The sequence below is a fragment of the Ranitomeya variabilis genome, chromosome 2 (assembly GCF_051348905.1).
Source record: "Ranitomeya variabilis isolate aRanVar5 chromosome 2, aRanVar5.hap1, whole genome shotgun sequence".
Taxonomy (NCBI): domain Eukaryota; kingdom Metazoa; phylum Chordata; class Amphibia; order Anura; family Dendrobatidae; genus Ranitomeya; species Ranitomeya variabilis.
The window spans coordinates 355,699,593-355,705,592 of NC_135233.1; positions in this window are offsets into that span (position 1 = coordinate 355,699,593).

Consider the following 6,000-nt stretch of genomic DNA (forward strand, 5'->3'; position numbering starts at 1 on the left):
TTACTTGTGTCCAGTATTGTGGTTTATTATTATTAGCCAATGGGGTGGAGTCAATCCCCTTCAGAGGAATAGGAGTCTCCAAAGGCTCTAAATCATACCCACAGCGCTTGGCAAAGGACCAATCCATAAGACTCAAAGCGGCGCCAGAGTCGACATAGGCGTCCGTGGTAATAGATGACAAAGAGCAAATCAGGGTCACAGATAGAATAAATTTAGACGGTAAGGTGCAAATGGAAACAGATTTACCAAGCTTTTTAGTGCGCTTAGAGCATGCTGATATAACATGAGTAGAATCACCACAATAGAAACACAACCCATTTTTCCGTCTAAAATTCTGCCGCTCGCTTCGGGACAGAATTCTATCGCACTGCATACTCTCTGGCGACTTCTCAGTGGACACCGCCAGATGGTGCACTGGTTTGCGCTCCCGCAAACGCCTATCGATCTGAATAGCCATTGTCATGGACTCATTCAGACCCGCAGGCACAGGGAACCCCACCATAACATCCTTAATGGCATCAGAGAGACCCTCTCTGAAAGTCGCCGCCAGGGCGCACTCATTCCACTGAGTAAGCACAGACCATTTACGGAATCTTTGGCAGTAAATTTCCGCTTCATCTTGCCCCTGAGATAGGGACATCAAAGTTTTTTCTGCCTGAAGCTCCAAATGAGGTTCGTCATAAAGCAACCCCAAGGCCAGAAAAAACGCATCCGCATTGAGCAACGCAGGATCCCCTGGTGTCAATGAAAAAGCCCAGTCTTGAGGGTCGCCCCGGAGCAAGGAAATCACAATCCTGACCTGCTGTGCAGGGTCTCCGGCAGAGCGAGATTTCAGAGACAAAAATAATTTGCAATTATTTCGAAAATTCTGAAACCCGGATCTATTCCCCGAGAAAAATTCCGGCAAAGGAATTCTCGGCTCAGATACAGGTGCATGACAAACAAAATCTTGCAAATTTTGTACCTTCGTGGCGAGATTATTCAAACCTGCAGTTACACTCTGAAGATCCATTACAAACAGGTGGACACAGAGCCATTCAAGGGTTAAGAGGAGGTAAGAAGCAGCTAGACAGCAATTAAGGGCTAGGCAGCAAAACTCTGAGGGGAAAAAAAAAAAATTTTCCTTCAACACTTCTTTTTCTCCTGCTTCAGCCCAAACAATTAACACTTTGCGGGCCGGTCAAACTGTCATGATCTCAATGGCAAGAGAACATAGCATAAGCATATATAGGAACTAGCTCTTGGAAGATGGGAACTGAGCTGACCATGAACTAAACCTAACGCACAACTAGCAGTGGCCGGGTAGCATGCCTACGTTGATTCTAGATGCCCAGCACCAGCCGGAGGACTAAATAAAGCTAGCAGAGGAAAATATTAGTCCTAGCTCACCTCTAGAGAAATACCCCGAAAGGAGACAGAGGCCCCCCACATGTATTGGCGGTGAGTTGAGATGAAATAACAAACGTAGTATGAAAATAGGTTTAGCAAATTTGAGGTCCACTTACTACATAGCAGAAGACAGAAAGGACACTTTCATGGTCAGCTGAAAACCCTATCAAAAACACCATCCAGAAATTACTTTAAAACTCTGGCATTAACTCATAACACCAGAGTGGCAATTCCTGTTCACAAGAGCTTTCCAGACACAGTAACGAAACTACAGCTGTGAACTGGAACAAAATGCAAAAACAAACATGGACAAGAGTCCAACTTATCTAGTAGTTGTCTAGGAGCAGGAACAAGCACAGAGAGGCTTCTGATAACATTGTTGACCGGCAAGCAACTAACAGAGCAGCAAGGTTATATAGCGACTCCCACATCTTGATGGGAACAGGTGAACAGAGAAGATGAAGACACCAGTTCAATTCCACCAGTAGCCACCGGGGGAGCCCAGAATCCAAATTCACAACACACGTTCCTCTGAGACCCTCGCCATTGGGGTCATAACAGTTTGCCAGGCCAGTATTAAATGTTTAATGCATTGCAGAAGAGGGATTATAAGAAAGAAGATTCTGAGTTTTTTTTTTTTTTTTTTTCTTCTTCCCCTTTACCTCAGAGTGGCTATGCTTGCTGCAGACATGAATGTCCAGACCTTGATTACAAGTGTGGACCAGCTGGCTACTCGTGTGCAGGGCATACAAGACTATGTTATCAGAAATCCTAGGTCAGAACCTAAAATACCGATTCCTGAACTGTTTTCCGGAGACAGGTTTAAGTTTAGGAATTTCGTGAATAATTGTAAATTGTTTTTGTCCCTGAGACCCTGTTCATCTGGAGATTCTGCTCAGCAAGTAAAAATTGTTATTTCGTTCTTACGGGGCGACCCTCAGGATTGGGCTTTTTCGCTGGCGCCAGGAGATCCGGCATTGGCTGATCTTGATGCGTTTTTTCTGGCGCTCGGTTTACTTTATGAGGAACCCAATCTTGAGATTCAGGCAGAAAAGGCCTTGCTGGCTATGTCTCAGGGGCAGGACGAGGCTGAAGTGTATTGCCAAAAATTTCGGAAATGGTCCGTGCTGACACATTGGAACGAGTGTGCACTGGCCGCTAATTTTAGAAATGGCCTTTCTGAAGCCATTAAGAATGTTATGGTGGGTTTTCCCATTCCCACAGGTCTGAATGATACTATGGCACTGGCTATTCAAATTGACCGGCGGTTGCGGGAGCGCAAAACCGCAAATTCCCTCATGGTGTTGTCTGAACAGACACCTAATTCGGTGCAATGTGATAGAAAAACCGCAAATTCCCTCATGGTGTTGTCTGAACAGACACCTGATTTAATGCAATGTGATAGAATCCTGACTAGAAATGAGCGGAAAATTCATAGACGCCGGAATGGCTTGTGCTACTACTGTGGTGATTCTACACATGTTATCTCAGCATGCTCTAAACGTATAGCTAAGGTTGTTAGTCCTGTCACCGTTGGTAATTTGCAACCTAAATTTATTCTGTCTGTAACTTTGATTTGCTCACTGTCATCTTATCCTGTCATGGCGTTTGTAGATTCAGGTGCTGCCCTGAGTCTCATGGATCTCTCATTTGCTAAGCGCTGTGGGTTTACTCTTGAACCATTAGAAAATCCTATTCCTCTTAGGGGTATTGATGCTACACCATTGGCAGCAAATAAACCGCAGTATTGGACACAGGTTACCATGTGCATGACTCCTGAACACCGCGAGGTGATACGTTTCCTGGTTTTACATAAAATGCATGATTTGGTTGTTTTAGGGCTGCCATGGTTACAGACCCATAATCCAGTCCTTGACTGGAAGGCTATGTCAGTGTCTAGTTGGGGCTGTCGTGGTATTCATGAGGATTCCCTGCCTGTGTCTATTGCTTCTTCTACGCCTTCGGAAGTTCCGGAGTATTTGTCTGATTATCAGGATGTCTTCAGTGAGTCTGAGTCCAGTGCACTGCCTCCTCATAGGGACTGTGACTGTGCTATAGATTTGATCCCAGGCAGTAAGTTTCCTAAGGGAAGACTGTTTAATCTGTCGGTACCTGAACATACCGCTATGCGTTCATATATCAAGGAGTCTCTGGAGAAAGGACATATTCGTCCGTCTTCTTCCCCTCTTGGTGCGGGATTCTTTTTTGTGGCAAAAAAGGACGGATCTTTGAGACCTTGTATTGATTATCGGCTTTTAAATAAGATCACTGTCAAATTTCAGTATCCTTTACCGCTGTTGTCTGACTTGTTTGCCCGGATTAAGGGTGCCAAGTGGTTCACCAAGATAGACCTTCGTGGTGCGTACAACCTTGTGCGCATTAAGCAAGGTGATGAATGGAAAACCGCATTCAATACGCCCGAAGGTCATTTTGAGTACTTGGTGATGCCTTTTGGGCTCTCCAATGCGCCTTCAGTTTTTCAGTCCTTTATGCATGACAGTTTCCGGAAGTATCTGGATAAATTTTTGATTGTTTATCTGGATGATATTTTGGTTTTTTCTGATAATTGGGATTCGCATGTGGAGCAGGTCAGGTTGGTCTTTAAAATTTTGCGTGAAAATTCTTTGTTTGTCAAGGGCTCAAAGTGTCTCTTTGGTGTACAGAAGGTTCCCTTTTTGGGGTTCATTTTTTCCCCTTCTGCTGTGGAGATGGACCCAGTCAAGGTCCGAGCTATTCTTGATTGGACTCAGCCCTCGTCAGTTAAGAGTCTTCAGAAGTTCTTGGGCTTCGCTAACTTCTACCGTCGTTTTATTGCTAATTTTTCTAGCATTGTGAAACCTTTGACGGATATGACCAAGAAGGGCTCCGATGTAGCTAACTGGGCTCCTGCTGCCGTGGAGGCTTTCCAGGAGTTGAAACGCCGGTTTACTTCGGCGCCTGTTTTGTGCCAGCCTGACGTCTCACTTCCCTTTCAGGTTGAGGTGGATGCTTCGGAGATTGGGGCAGGGGCCGTTTTGTCGCAGAGAGGCCCTGGTTGCTCTGTTATGAAACCTTGTGCCTTTTTCTCTAGGAAGTTTTCGCCTGCCGAGCGAAATTATGATGTGGGCAATCGGGAGTTGTTGGCCATGAAATGGGCATTTGAGGAGTGGCGTCATTGGCTCGAGGGTGCTAAGCATCGTGTGGTGGTCTTGACTGATCACAAAAATCTGATGTATCTCGAGTCTGCTAAACGCCTTAATCCGAGACAGGCCCGCTGGTCATTGTTTTTCTCCCGCTTTGATTTTGTTGTCTCGTATTTACCAGGTTCAAAGAATGTGAAGGCCGATGCTCTTTCTAGGAGCTTTGTGCCTGATGCTCCTGGAGTCGCTGATCCTGTTGGTATTCTTAAAGATGGAGTTATCTTGTCAGCTATTTCTCCGGATCTGCGACGTGTGTTGCAGAGATTTCAGGCTGATAGGCCTGAGTCTTGTCCACCTGACAGACTGTTTGTCCCGGATAAGTGGACCAGCAGAGTCATTTCCGAGGTTCATTCCTCGGTGTTGGCAGGTCACCCGGGAATTTTTGGCACCAGAGATCTGGTGGCCAGGTCCTTTTGGTGGCCTTCCTTGTCAAGGGATGTGCGGTCATTTGTGCAGTCCTGTGGGACTTGTGCTCGAGCTAAGCCTTGCTGTTCTCGTGCCAGCGGTTTGCTCTTGCCCTTGCCTGTCCCGAAGAGACCTTGGACACATATCTCCATGGATTTCATTTCTGATCTTCCGCTATCTCAGGGCATGTCCGTTATCTGGGTGATATGTGATCGCTTCTCCAAGATGGTCCATTTGGTTCCTTTGCCTAAGCTGCCTTCCTCTTCCGATCTGGTTCCTGTGTTTTTCCAGAACGTGGTTCGTTTGCACGGCATCCCTGAGAATATTGTGTCAGACAGAGGATCCCAGTTCGTTTCCAGGTTCTGGCGATCCTTTTGTAGTAGGATGGGCATTGATTTGTTGTTTTCGTCTGCTTTCCATCCTCAGACTAATGGACAGACGGAGCGAACCAATCAGACTTTGGAGGCTTATTTGAGGTGTTTTGTCTCTGCTGATCAGGACGATTGGGTGACATTCTTGCCGTTGGCTGAGTTTGCCCTTAATAATCGGGCTAGTTCCGCCACCTTGGTTTCGCCTTTTTTCTGCAACTCTGGTTTCCATCCTCGCTTTTCTTCGGGTCATGTGGAGCCTTCTGACTGTCCTGGGGTGGATTCTGTGGTGGATAGGTTGCAGCAGATCTGGAATCATGTGGTGGACAACTTGAAGTTGTCACAAGAGAAGGCTCAGCGCTTTGCCAACCGCCGCCGCGGTGTGGGTCCCCGACTACGCGTTGGGGATTTGGTATGGCTTTCTTCCCGCTTTGTTCCTATGAAGGTCTCCTCTCCCAAATTTAAACCTCGTTTTATTGGGCCTTACAAGATATTGGAAATCCTTAATCCTGTATCTTTTCGTCTGGATCTTCCTGTGTCGTTTGCTATTCACAATGTATTTCATAGGTCCTTGTTGCGGCGGTACATTGTGCCTGTAGTTCCTTCTGCTGAGCCTCCTGCTCCAGTGTTGGTTGAGGGCGAGTTGGAGTACGTGGTGG